The 14,557-nt window shown below is 43.5% G+C and overlaps 1 long non-coding RNA gene across 1 annotated transcript; it reads left to right on the top strand.

The window, feature by feature from the left end:
• Positions 1-442: 442 nt before the first annotated feature.
• LOC141078403 (uncharacterized) lies at positions 443-13,023 on the top strand. Its single transcript, XR_012227839.1, has 2 exons — positions 443-1,897; positions 12,584-13,023. It is a non-coding gene; the product is annotated as an uncharacterized lncRNA (long non-coding RNA).
• Positions 13,024-14,557: the final 1,534 nt, after the last annotated feature.

Genomic DNA, 14,557 nt, shown 5'->3' with positions numbered 1-14,557 from the left:
CCCAGTAAAGTGAAGCTGTCGGGTCCCCATTCCCTCTAACTCACTGATGAGTAAGTTCCCGGCCTATCCGGCCCTAGATAACATTTTTCGAGTCAAATGGCGCTTGTTGCCCCGGACTAGTCAGCCCTCTTTCCATGTTCTCGTGCCCCTGTGGGCGTGATAACATAATGTGCACACGCGGGGTCATCACCGCATATGCGGATCTAGCGCATGCGCCGCTCATTCCGGCCACGTCACTGCGCCTCTGAAGCCGGGTGTACGCACTCCGCATGACCAAAAGTTATCTTCCAAACTTCTGCACATGCGCCGTGCGCCTCTGGAGCTGGCTGGATTTTACAATCGAGGTCAGAAAATCTTCTATATTTGGTGACAGAAGATTTTAGGGTTTTTTTTATTTTAACTTTTTCACACTTTTTGCCTCCACTTTTCAGACTCTGGAGCTGCCTTCATTTTCCATGACCCCGTCCCATCGTCAGGTTGTGTCTGAGGGGACAGCCTCGCTTTCCAGTGCACGGCGTCCTACATAGCCAGGACATGCCGGTGTTGTGCTCTCCGGATGGGAGGACTGTGGGAACGGACGAGGCGCAGGGGATTTTTGTTCAGAAGAACATGATCCACAGCTGATCACTGATCGCCAGGTGCCCCGTGTTCTCCGATATATCATCGGTGTATATATACGTTGTGTCATGGACAAACCATAAAATCCCTATAGGAGTTTGTATAAGAAGCCAGCAGCCTAAAGATCACTGCGCATATTGGGGCATAAAGAGTCATTTATTCTGTTATTTCTCCTGATTTACCAAACCCCGGAGAATTGTCTGCATCGCCCTGCAAGACCCCACAGTTTCCCCAGACTTCTACCCCCGGAGCTGGATGGGGGGCGATGCCGCGTCCTATAGACATTTTCAGCATTCTCAGCGCATGCATGGCCAGAAATATTCAGACCTGCGGGTACAAGTTACAGGGGGGTTGTCAGGTTTACAAGAGAGTTTTTCCAGCAAAAACCTGATCTGGACTGTAATGTGTAATCCCCAGTACATAAGTGTAAGAGCGCGTTCACACTGCGGCAATGTCACAGACAAAACCCAGAGGAAAATAACACAAAAATATGTATTTGGTCCAAACAGCGCTCAGTCCCCTGTGTTATATATATAAGACGTGCTGTTAGTATCTGCTTATTTTCTGTAGGGTATCGGCTCATTTTCTTTTTTTCCTAGGTTCTGTCTGTGAAATGGCCGCAGTGTGATCTTGCTCTTACACTTTGCACACATGCCAGCTTATAGTCCAGCTCAGTTTTTTGTTTCTTTTTGGGAGCGGGGGGTTGTATGTAATTTTTTTGTAAATTTGCTATACTGTTCCAGAAATATGAGCCTTTTATTTACTTGCTATAATTATGCTCTTCACTAAGGAGAGGTGACTTACAAGGAAATATAATGCAGCCCAAAGACCCGCCCCAGAGGATCCTGTGAGCCCCGCCCCATGGTAACGTCAGTACTAAATAAAAAGGCCCATATCCCCGATACGTGCAGAAAAGGTACGGAACACTCTGGGGAACAGCAGGGAGAAAATAAGAGTAAACCTGGCCATTGTTGTCCTGGTGACAGGTCCTCTTTACAGTCTTTTATCTTCTGTGGTGAATGCTCCAGTAGGTGAGTTATGGCCGTGGAAGGTGTGAGGTTATTATAATAGTATTGCCTGAGTGTGTGGTTGTGACACCTTGATCCCTTTTTAGTGCACTGACCATTTCCAACATACAAGCTGGATCACCCGGGAACTGGGGCTGCCGGGTGCAGAGCAGGCGAGGTAATGACAGCGGGACTGTGGACATCGTGGTGCTGGAGAGTTCCGCACAGTATTGCCCCATGGACAGAGTGATCAACAACAGAGGGGATTTCAGGTGGGTGAACATTTCATTCCTTGGGGGTTTTGGCCTGTTTTACCATTATTCATCTGTCATCAGGCACTGAGTATTTCATAGACATATTTACCCATAACACAGGGGCTTCATCAGCGTAATGGCTGTTGTAACGTGTTCCCAAAGAGCATCTGGCACCAGACTGACCATTTCTGGTGCTACTGACCCTCTGGATATTCATCAGAGGGTCAGACTTATTTTGTCCTGTCTACTAATCAGAAACTGTGCACTTATGGGTTTTTACTGGATGGTTGGGAAGCCATCGCTGCTGGCTAGTGCGGATTGCCAAAGCTGATCCAGAGGTGGTAGCAGTAACCAACCTGACAGCACTAGCCTGAGCAAGACGCTGGAACGACGTCTTCACTGAGCAGGCTCCTCTGCGGCTGGGACTGAATGGGAGACCGTAGAAGGCAAGGCTCGAGATTCCTCCTGTGCAGGGGCAGGAATCTGACACCTAACACATGTGGCATGATGTATTACCGGAGAGGTGTTGCAGGTAATATGTTGTTGGATGGAGAAATTTTTTTTTTGCCATCCACAGATGTGAATGAAGAAGATCTCACTATATTTTTGCATGACACACAATTACCGCACGGCTCTGCTCTGTCTTGTACTCAGGCGTGATTCCCAGCATGCGCTCTGCTCTGTCTTATACTCAGGCGTGCTTCCCAGCACGTGCTCTGCTCTGTCTTGTACTCAGGCGTGATTCCCAGCTTGCGCTCTGCTCTGTCTTGTACTCAGGCGTGATTCCCAGCTTGCGCTCTGCTCTATCTTGTACCCAGGCATGCTTCCCAGCACGTGCTCTGCTCTGTCTTGTACCCAGGCGTGATTCCCAGCATGCGCTGTCCTCTGTCTTGTACCCGGCATGCTTCCCAGCACGTGCTCTCCTCTGTCTTGTTCCCAGGCGTGCTTCCCCGCACGCTGTCTCCTCTGTCTTGTACTCAGGCGTGATTCCCAGCTTGCGCTCTGCTCTGTCTTGTACTCAGGCGTGCTTCCCAGCTTGCGCTCTGCTCTGTCTTTTACCCAGGCGTGATTCCCAGCATGCATTCTGCTCTGTCTTGTACTCAGGCGTGCTTCCCAGCATGCGCTGTCCTCTGTCTTGTACCCGGCATGCTTCCCAGCACGTGCTCTCCTCTGTCTTGTTCCCAGGCGTGCTTCCCAGCATGCTGTCTCCTCTGTCTTGTACTCAGGCGTGCTTCCCAGCACGCGCTCTCCTCTGTCTTGTACTCAGGCATGCTTCCCAGCATGCGCTCTCCTCTGTCTTGTACCCGGCATGCTTCCCAGCATGTGCTCTCCTCTGTCTTGTTCCCAGGCGTGCTTCCCCGCACGCTGTCTCCTCTGTCTTGTACTCAGGCGTGCTTCCCAGCACGCATTCTCCTCTGGTTTGTACCCTGACGTGCTTCCCAGCATGCGCTGTCCTCTGTCTTGTACCCGGCATGCTTCCCAGCACGTGCTCTCCTCTGTCTTGTTCCCAGGCGTGCTTCCCAGCATGCTGTCTCCTCTGTCTTGTACTCAGGCGTGCTTCCCAGCACGCGCTCTCCTCTGTCTTGTACTCAGGCATGCTTCCCAGCATGCAGTCTCCTCTGTCTTGTACCCGGCATGCTTCCCAGCACGTGCTCTCCTCTGTCTTGTTCCCAGGCGTGCTTCCCCGCACGCTGTCTCCTCTGTCTTGTACTCAGGCGTGCTTCCCAGCACACATTCTCCTCTGGTTTGTACCCTGACGTGCTTCCCAGCATGCAGTCTCCTCTATTTTATACTCAGGCTTGCTTCCCAGCACGTGCTCTGGTCTGTGTTGTGTTCGAGCCAGCCACCTGGTTCCAGCAGTCGTGGTACTTTGTTCCCCTGGGCCTGCCCCTGATGCTCCCTGTATAGGGGGTGGTCCTCACTAGGTCAGCTCGCCCGGGGTGGGTTGGTATCACAGCCCAGAGTGTCCACTCCATGAGTCGTCACATGAACAAGGGTGGGTGGTTTTGCTGGGCGTAAAAGAGTTGTTATGGAAAAGGTTGAGGTGTACCCCACAGGGGAAAATGTTTGCCAGCCAACACACTTGATGTATGGGCATTACAAGTCAAGGAGACCGCTCCTTTTTAACGGGTCATTTTTTGCTAAGAGGCCCTCCTCCATGTTTCTTCCAAGGGGATTGGAGTTATTGGGGTGCATATGACTTGGTAGCAGGTCAGACCTTGCTGTCAATGCAACATTTTTTAGGGACGCCCTCCTGGACATCTCGTGAAAGGGGTATTGGGGTGCGTCGTAATTCTTGGCAGCCCATCCACTCAATGCAAGAGTCCCTCCTTCATAAAGGAAACAAGATGTGTCTGCTTATGTGTCACACACCACATGGCAGCTAGGGTTGGGAAATGTTACAATGACATTTCCCAGTGAATGCATTTGTTTTGGTTGAAAGCAATGATAAAGTTGAAATACGCTTCAAAAACGTTGCGTCTGAACATATCCCATATAGTGGAGAAACATTATGGTCTGGGGTTAATTATTTTGCCTTATATACAAGTCATTAACCTGGAAAGGATGTACCGTAACATATTTCCCAGCAAAGTCCATTTTGGTTTCGTTTTGGTATGTTTTTTGGTGCATCAGTAAAAATGGCATGAAACTCTGACAACATTATATAAAGCTGTGACCTAGGAGTCAGGAATGCTTCCAGGGGCGATCCCCATGATGTCCCCGTGTCATTTGAGCAATGTTTCCATCATTTTCAGACGTTTTTAGACCTTAAAAGGATCCCCGGTGGGGATCGCGGTAAAAATGCTCGGGTCTCCCATAGACTTACATTGGGCTCGTTGTTCTGTCCGAGTACCTGAGTATTCCAATTTGCTCGACCCGAACAACGAGCACCCGAGCATTTTAGTGCTCGCCCATCACTAATGATTACCAGTTACTTTACTGTTTAACTTTATTCAAAACCCTTATTTCTTACTATTGTTAAAAGCTGTTTTCAATTGGACCACTGGTGCAATATGTACTATTAGCTAATTTACCTTTAAGACACTTGTTACTCTGCTTTAAAAATAGATTTAATAATGTAATTGGTCCAATTGGATTTGGACTTCATATCATCAGAGAATCTAAAAGCTTTTTTTTTCATACGTTGAAGCTTATAAGCACGAACTAATTATTAAACAACATGTATGTCAATACCTGGATAAGAATGAAGTGATTAAACAGAGTCAGCATGGGTTTGTAACTAATAAGTCATGTCAGACTAACTTAATTTCCTTCTATGACGGTATCACTGATTGGGTGGATCAGGGAAATGCTGTAGATATAGTATATCTTGACTTCAGCAAAGCATTTGACAAAGTCTCTCATACAATCCTTATTGAAAAAATGACTAAGTATGGAATGGACAAGGCAACTGTTAGGTGGATTCATAACTGGCTTAGTGATCGGACACAAAGAGTGGTCGTAAATGGCTGCACATCCAGTTGGAAGAATGTCTCAAGTGGGGTACCACAGGGCTCTGTCCTGGGCCCTGTATTGTTCAACATCTTTATCAACGATTTAGATGAAGGAATTGAGGGTAAACTGATTAAATTTGCTGATGACACAAAGCTAGGAGGGATAGCTAATACTAGAGAAGAGAGGATTCAAAAAGATATAAATAAACTGGAGAAGTCGGCAGCAACTAACAGAATGGTTTTTAACATGGAGAAATGCAAAGTACTACATCTGGGCAATAAAAATGAAAAAAGCATATATAGAATGGGAGGAACAGGGCTAAGTGACAGCACATGTGAAAAAGACTTGGGTATACTAATAGATCACAGACTGAATATGAGTCAACAGTGTGATGCAGCAGCAAAAAAGGCAAATGCAATTCTAGGATGTATTAACAGAAGCATACAGTCTAGATCACGTGAAGTCATTATTTCCCTCTACTCCTCTTTGGTCAGACCTCATCTGGAATATTGTGTCCAGTTTTGGGCACCACATTTTAAAAAAGACATCAACAAACTGGAGCAAGTTCAGAAAAGAGCGACCAGAATGGTGACCGGTCTGCAAACCCTGTCTTATGAGGAAAGGTTGCAGGATTTGGGAATGTTTAGTTTGTAAAAGAGAAGACTGAGAGGAGACTTAATAGCTGTCTACAAATATCTAAAGGGCTGTCACATTGTAGAAGGATCAACTTTATTCTCATTTGCACAAGGAAAGACTAGAAGCAATGGGATGAAACTGAATGGGAGGAGACACAGATTAGATATTAGAAAAAACTTTTTGACAGTTAGAGTGATCAATGAGTGGAACAGGCTGCCACGAGAAGTGGTGAGTTCTCCTTCAATGGAAGTCTTCAAACAGAGGCTGGACAGACATCTGACTGGGATGATTTAGCGAATCCTGCTTTGAGCAGGGGGTTGGACCAGATGGCCCAGGAGGTCCCTTCCAACTCTACGATTCTATGATTCTATGATTCTATGATTAATTGTATGTACAAGGGTACTGATCTAATATGTACTAATATTGCTACTTGGCATCAGGAATAATTTAATTGATCTAAATGTACCTGACTACCTATTATTTGAGAAATCATCAATTATTATTTTCTATACATCGAAGCTTATAAGCGCTAACAGTATTTTATTGTTTTGCAGAAGAATTGGATGCTTTTTCTTTTATTTTCTCTGGAACAAATCATAATAGTAACACTACTTTATTGGTATTCAATCTATTGCTCCTAATATTGGGTATAACGATCCCTCTGTTTGCAAGTCCATTTTTCTTGTGTTTACCCATTGGAAGTTTTTTTTAAAAATTGTGTATTATACAGTATTCAATAAAGTGTATTATCTTTTAAAATTTACTGAGCATCTGCTTCCGTATATTCACATCCAGTACGTTTTCTAAATGGCGCAGACTTCAGATCTTAATGACACAGCTCGTTTATCAAGTAAATGATGATGAGAAGTAGCTGAGTGCTCCACCATCAATTCACTTATCATCCTGCAGCACAAGAGGAGCTCTGATTAAACCCCTCAGTTATTAGGCATCAGGCGCAGGTCTACACATCTGTATAGTGCTGTCACATGATAATATTCCTAGTAATACATGTGATATCATGGATCACTATCTTAGTAGAAGCCATTATAATGATATGACAAGGGAGAAAATATCATATATGTCCTACTGCTCTGCTTATTAATGCTCCGAAACTACTCCTTAATAATACTACAATACTGTGCCCAAAGCCTTCTGCTGTACTACTGCCAAATTTACCCACCACACATTGCGTAAGACACATGGACTATAGTCGTATGGGTCTGAATGTTGACACTAGAATTGATGTTTGGGAAATTGCTGAATGGCAGCTGTTCACCTCTTATATCAGCTCCTAGGGATTATTGTCTGCTATCTTTGAAAAAAAGGGATGCAGGGTCATTGAACAATCATGTTTGCTAATATGTTGATTACACATTGTACCAAGCCATGGAGCTTGTTTACTTGGAAAACAGAGGAAGACAAACTGCAAATTAATTAAATACTCAAACAATGAGGTATGAGACACTGCAAACATCCCCCAATCCTGTGGAAAAAATACCTGAATAAGAGCTGTGATGTATAAAAGAGGATCTGCTTCTGGATCAGGTAAACTTTACAAATCACAGCCAGAAACACTCTACAAGACAGCTGCCGGTACACCATGGCTCCATCAAGAGGGACACAGATTTAACATTCTACAGGATGCCAGCTTAACGACCTCAGCCCCAGCTGGAAGAATACTGATCTGCTACATTGACCATCACTGAACCCATGGTCCGCTCTGAAAACCACCTGAAAAATCACTCTGAAACTGCACCAAAATTTCTATGTATCTCTTCAGTGTCTTTGAAATTCTTCAGGTTTCCAAAAACACCAAGAGGTTGAAAGAAGTGAGCCGACCATTCTTCAGGCATATTCTGTTTCGCAGAGGCTCAACCCCAGAAGATGCCTGGGTGTCAGTTGGAGCATTTAGTGACTTTTTGTCTTAAAAACGCTCTCATTTTATGCATTGCTTAATGGACTTATCAAAACTTCTGACAATAGGTCCAAGAAGCACTAAAAAAAGCTTAAGAAAATGAGACTGCAAATGTTTGGGCAGCAAGGTGGCTCAGTGGTTAGCACTAGTGTTGAGCATTCCGATACCGACATCCGGTATTTTTTCAATATCGGGCATCGGAATCGGAAGTTCAAAGTTGATTGACAGCCGAAATGACATCATCATGATGCGCGGTGTGTGCGCATCATGATGCGCCGTCATTTCGGGCCTTCCGGGGGTCTCTGCCGGCCTGCCGGGGGGCTGTGCCGGCCTGCCGGGGGGCTGTGTGGATTGCCCGGGGTCTGTACCGGCCTGCCGGGGGGCTGTGCCGGCCTGCCGGTGGTCTGTGCACCCTGTGGGGGTCTGTACTGGCCTGCCGGGGGGCTGTGCTGATGTCCGGGGGTCTGTGCAAGCATCGTCCGATGGGACTACAAGTCCCATCTGGCGATGCCTGCTACCATGACAGTGATTGACACATTAGCCAATGATGGGACAGTAGTAGTCCCATCATCCGGCTAATGTGTTAAATGTTTAAAAAAAAAAATACTACATACATACTACATACATACTACATACATACTACATGCATGCTACATACATACTACATGCTACATACATACAACATATATACTACATGCATGCTACATACATACTACATACTACATACATACTACATACATACTTCATGCATGCTACATACATACTACATACATGCTACATACATGCTACATACATACCACATATATACTACATACATACTACATGCATGCTACATACTACATGCTACATACATACCACATATATACTACATACATACTACATGCATGCTACATACATACTACATATATACTACATGCATGCTACATACATACTACATGCTACATACATACAACATATATACTACATGCATGCTACATACATACTACATACTACATACATACTACATATATACTACATGCATGCTACATACATGCTACATGCATGCTACATACTACATGCTACATACATACCACATATATACTACATACATACTACATACATGCTACATACATACTACATGCATGCTACATACAATACATTCATACAATACATACATAGACATACAGTACATATAACATAGAGTAACATACTTACCAATACTTGTCACATTGTTCCCCGAAGCCATTGTCGTCTACGGAATAAATATTAACATAACAAACCACAAAAATACTCACCCATGATCCGAAGCAGTCCACGAGTGTGTCCTACGACGATCTTGGGTAGAGAACTGCAACATCAGCTGATGCTGCCGCTCTCTACGGGCTGCAGGAATCCAATGACGGAAGGTAGGTATCCTTCCGCACTGTATTCCTCCGCCACTTAAAGTGAGACTAGGGTCTTTTTTTTTTTTAAGTGGCGGAGGAATACAGTGCGGAAGGATACCTACCTTCCGTCATTGGATTCCTGCAGCCCGTAGAGAGCGGCAGCATCAGCTGATGCTGCAGTTCTCTACCCAAGATCGTCGTAGGACACACTCGTGGACTGCTTCGGATCATGGGTGAGTATTTTTGTGGTTTGTTATGTTAATATTTATTCCGTAGACGACAATGGCTTCGGGGAACAATGTGACAAGTATTGGTAAGTATGTTACTCTGTTATATGTACTGTATGTCTATGTATGTATTGTATGAATGTATTGTATGTAGCATGTATGTAGCATGTATGTAGCATGTATGTAGCATGTATGTGGCATGTATGTGGCATGTATGTAGCATGTATGTAGCATGTATGTAGCATGTATGTAGCATGCATGTAGTATATATGTAGTATGTATGTAGCATGTAGTATGTATGTAGCATGCATGTAGTATATATGTAGTATGTATGTAGCATGTAGTATGTATGTAGCATGCATGTAGTATATATGTAGTATGTATGTAGTATGTATGTAGCATGCATGTAGTATATATGTAGTATGTATGTAGCATGTAGTATGTATGTAGCATGCATGTAGTATATATGTAGTATGTATGTAGCATGTAGTATGTATGTAGCATGCATGTAGTATATATGTAGTATGTATGTAGTATATATGTAGTATGTATGTAGTATATATGTAGTATGTATGTAGTATGTATGTAGTATGTATGTAGCATGTAGTATGTATGTAGTATGTATGTAGCATGTAGCATGCATGTAGTATATATGTAGTATGTATGTAGTATGTATGTATGTAGTATTTTTTTTTTTTTTATTTTTTTTTTACATTCAACACATTAGCCGGATGATGGGACTACTACTGTCCCATCATTGGCTAATGTGTCAATCACTGTCATGGTAGCAGGCATCGCCAGATGGGACTTGTAGTCCCTTCGGACGATGCCTGCACAGACCCCCGGACATCAGCACAGCCCCCCGGCAGGCCGGCACAGCCCCCCGGCAGGCCGGCACAAGATCGGCCGATCCATTCCGATCCGATATTTTGAAGTATCGGACGGTATCGCTCAACTCTAGTTAGCACTGCTGCCTTACAGCACTGAGGACCTATGTTCACATCCCACCATGGACAACATCTGCAATGAGTTTGAATGCTCTCCCATGTTTGTGTTGGTTTCCTCCAGATTCTCTCGTTTTCTCCCACAGTTCAAAAACATTCTGATATGGAATTTAGATTGTGAGCCCCAATGGGGACAATTTCAATAATGTTTGTAAAGTGCTGTGGAATAAATGGCTCTATATAATGGGTAAAATCAGTAATGTATATGCTGCTTACATAGACATTCATATATTTAGAAACAGGAATGTTACATTATTATTTTCATCAACTAACAAAATGCAGAGTTAAGTTTGATCATTATTAGATGAAAAAAATCACTAAAAATATTTATAATTTTTTTTATTGATAATAGGATAGAAGGAAAAGGGAGGAAGAAGATCGTGAACAGAATCAATAGGCAAAATGATAGTCAGGAGGGCAGCCGGGGTCAGATAACAGTAAGAGCCCAGTCAGACAAGCAGTATGAATACAGCGGAGCCTGGTGACAGAGGCGATACATGTCCGGCAAGAGATGTAACAGAAGGCCACAGGTAGATGGTGAAGGTCCTTCTATACAGGTCCAGCAGTGATGGTGGATCTGCTGGACTTCAAGGAGGGAGAAGATCGGGAACAGAATCAGTAGTTGAAATCATAGGAGGGCAGCCGGGGTTAGATACCAGTAAGAACCCAGTCAGGCGAGCAGTAGGATTACCGCAGACCCTGGTGACAGAGGTGATACATGTCCAGGTAGCGATATAACAGAAGGCCACAGGTAGATGGTGAAGGTCCTTCTTTACGGGTCCAGCAGTGATGGTGGATCTGCTGGACTTGTGGGAGTGAGATGTGGAGGTTTCCTGGACTTTAGATGTCTTTAGGGGCACAACTCATAAGTAAAATGTTGGACACAAATGGTAATAAGTGTTTGTAGTATACGGTTCGGCCACCGGCCAGTATCTGTATATGTACTGAATCTTATCAGATAGCAAAATACATAGATAAGGTTAATAAATGTGAAAAAAATTAAGCAAACTTAGAATTTTTTTAATCTTTATAATTTTAATTAATAATAGGATAGAAGGATAAGGGAGGGGTAAAACTAGGAACAGACTCAAGACGTGTATGAAAAAGCTCTGTCGTTAATACTGTTTGGGTAGAGCTATTCGATAGCGCTATCCATGAAGAAAGTGCACGGGTAGAGCTATCCCATAGTGCTATTCCTAAAGGAAATGAACGGGTAGAGCTATCCGATAGCGCTATCCCTCAATGTTCCTGAGCGTAAGCTATTTCACATGGTTGAGCGCACTTGGGATCTGCCCCCAAGGCCCTGCCCATGCCCAATGTTTGGTCCGTAGACCGCGGCTAGGAGTTAGTCCCGCTTCAAAACAGGTCCAGCAGTGATGGTGGATCTGCTTGACTTCAGGGCGCTCGATGCTTAGGTTTCCTGTCTTTCAGATGGTTCTAGGGCAACAGTGACAACCTGCAAATACTCGAGCAGCCCTGGATAATCCACGCCGGCAGGATGATAAGATCCGGCGGAAGATGGAGCCTATGAGAAGAGAAGTAAATATAATGTAAGTGATGGGACTCCATATGACATGATGCTACTGTGCGGACACTGTGGCCGGACGGCAGAGGAATCTCATCACACAGAGGTCAGGGGTCATTGTCAGCCATCATTCATGTGATAATCCCATCACTGACAGATGACATCTGCTCCACATGAGTGATTCTCACTGATATCACACAACATGGGGCTGATTCTCACACTTACCTCGTCTCTTTTTCCCCTTTTTTCCTTTTTCTGATTTCTCTTCTTCTTTACTCAGATTTATTGTAGATTTTCTTTCCTCCTGAGCAGGAAGTTCTGATCATAAAGTAAAAAAAACCTCAGTAACGCCATATCCTAATGGGATCTGCTTTGTGTCCTGTATATAGTAGGATTGTTCTCGTCCTGTCTCCTATAGTCCTGATAATCTGGTATTGTATCATAATAGGGCAGAATAAGTCCTATATAATGTACATAATCCCATCTGAGGGGCATTAGATGTGTCGCTGATATAGAGCAGTAAGCGTCCTGTGTGCCGCCATGTGGTGCATCACTGATGAGCGATATTCTATTGTAGGACACGATGTCTCCTTATGATGATGGAGGTTATTGGACGCTGCAACACATCTCACAGAAACCATGAAAAAGCTCCTGTGCAAAATTAGTGAAATAGAGATAGAATATGGGCCCACGGACAACATAATTGTGATCCATGAATCATGAATAACATAGGAGACCTACTACAGGAAAACCATGTGGAAATGTTTGAGACTTGAAGTCAACATTCAGATTGTTGGTGCTGCAGACATGGACATACCTGATAGTGGGGACGAGGATGGTAAGATGCTAATGGCGTCGTCTCTATCAGCTATTGGGGAAGATTCTTTCTGCCTGTTTGGAAGAAGAAAAACACATGAATCACAAGGAAACACAGTATAGAAGGGGTTGTCTCACTATAAGAACACTGACTATAAGGCCTAATAGGACATATGACTGCCATAGTGGGGAAGGTCTAATGCTCAAAACTAACTTTTATAGAGTGGAGTGGGAAACAACTACCAGGAATGTCTGTCAGGTAATACTACATCTCTCCTACAGTGTGTGTATTACTAAAAATGCATGACTGACCACAATCATGGGCTGTTATCACCAGCGGTTTCTGAAGCCAAAAGCACAATGACTGCTAACCAGGTGGCGGAGGATGCTGCATGTGATATTATGGTATTTCTGTCCTATATTTGGTGTTGTGCACATATTTCAGCCTGAAGTTCCCAGTAATGACCCCATAATCTACTCACATTCCGGCGCTGTCAGTGTTGGGTGTTGGGGTACACTCTGGAGGGGACTTGGGATCCTCATCGTTCATCATTCCGTTAGTGGTGGTATAGAGCTACGTGTGGAAGCAACAAGATATGAAATCAGTTTATGTTTACTTTTAAGGGTCTTTTTATGCATATTTTGGATTTATTAATCACATACTTACTTTAGAAAGCCTTTCAGATGATGATGTAAAATTTTGAAAGTCATACCACTTATTGTCTTCACTTGTACCCTTCTCATCCTCTGAGACCAGATGTTTAATCATATTATAATGGTCTATAAGACATAGACAATCAAGTGTTATTACTATTAGAGGTTGTCAGTCTAACACAGTCACCATTTATCACTAATATTAATGGGATCCGATATCACATAATATGGAAGACAAGACAAGCAGACACTATGTCTAGATGATGTCTTTTCTACTTACTGACAAAAAATAAACTGGTGTCCAAATCTGATGCAAGCTGAGGAACGTACACCGGCTTTTGACTTAGAAGGTTGTCAAAGTCTAAATCTCTAAAGAATGCATGACCCTTGATCTCAAATGCACCTCCTGGATAAAGAAAAACAAAATGGGGACATTGTCAGAGACAGCTCTATACCAACAAATTAAGGGAAGCGCTTACTTAATCAAGTGGGCTGGGACCATCTCATGGTAACTGGGGATTCCGACCATAAATAGAACATGTTTAATCCTACTAGAATCCTGTAGAAAACGTATACCCTCTGGTAATAAAATGCCCAGGAATAAAAAGAAACCAATATGGATAAATAAGACACGACAAAGTTTAATCAGACTAAAACAAAGTGCATTCAAAATCTTGAAAGCCGAGAATACTGAAACACCATTTCAGGAGTATAAAGATCTAAGTAAGAAACGTTAAAAAGAAATCAAGCTGGCAAAGTTATCCACAGAGAAACAAATTGCCAGTGACACTAGAATAAATCCCCTAAAATGTTATAAATATATCAATGCCAAACAGGAAAAACAGATGGTGTAGGTCCATTAAAAGACAATAATAACAAGATAATAATAGAGGACAAAAAAAGGCTGAGCTATTAAACAGGCACTTTTCATCCATGATCACTAATGAACTACCTGTTCCAGGGATCATTCAACATGGCAAAAATCAAAGGTCACCACCGGAAATAACACAACAAGAAGTATGCCTGCGTCTGAGCAAATTAAACATTGACAAATCCCCTGGCATTCATCCACGCATCCTGA

The sequence above is a fragment of the Dendrobates tinctorius genome, unplaced genomic scaffold (assembly GCF_039654945.1).
Source record: "Dendrobates tinctorius isolate UK_male_01 unplaced genomic scaffold, ASM3965494v1 ptg000554l, whole genome shotgun sequence".
Taxonomy (NCBI): domain Eukaryota; kingdom Metazoa; phylum Chordata; class Amphibia; order Anura; family Dendrobatidae; genus Dendrobates; species Dendrobates tinctorius.
This window is presented reverse-complemented; position numbering and strand designations above follow the sequence as displayed.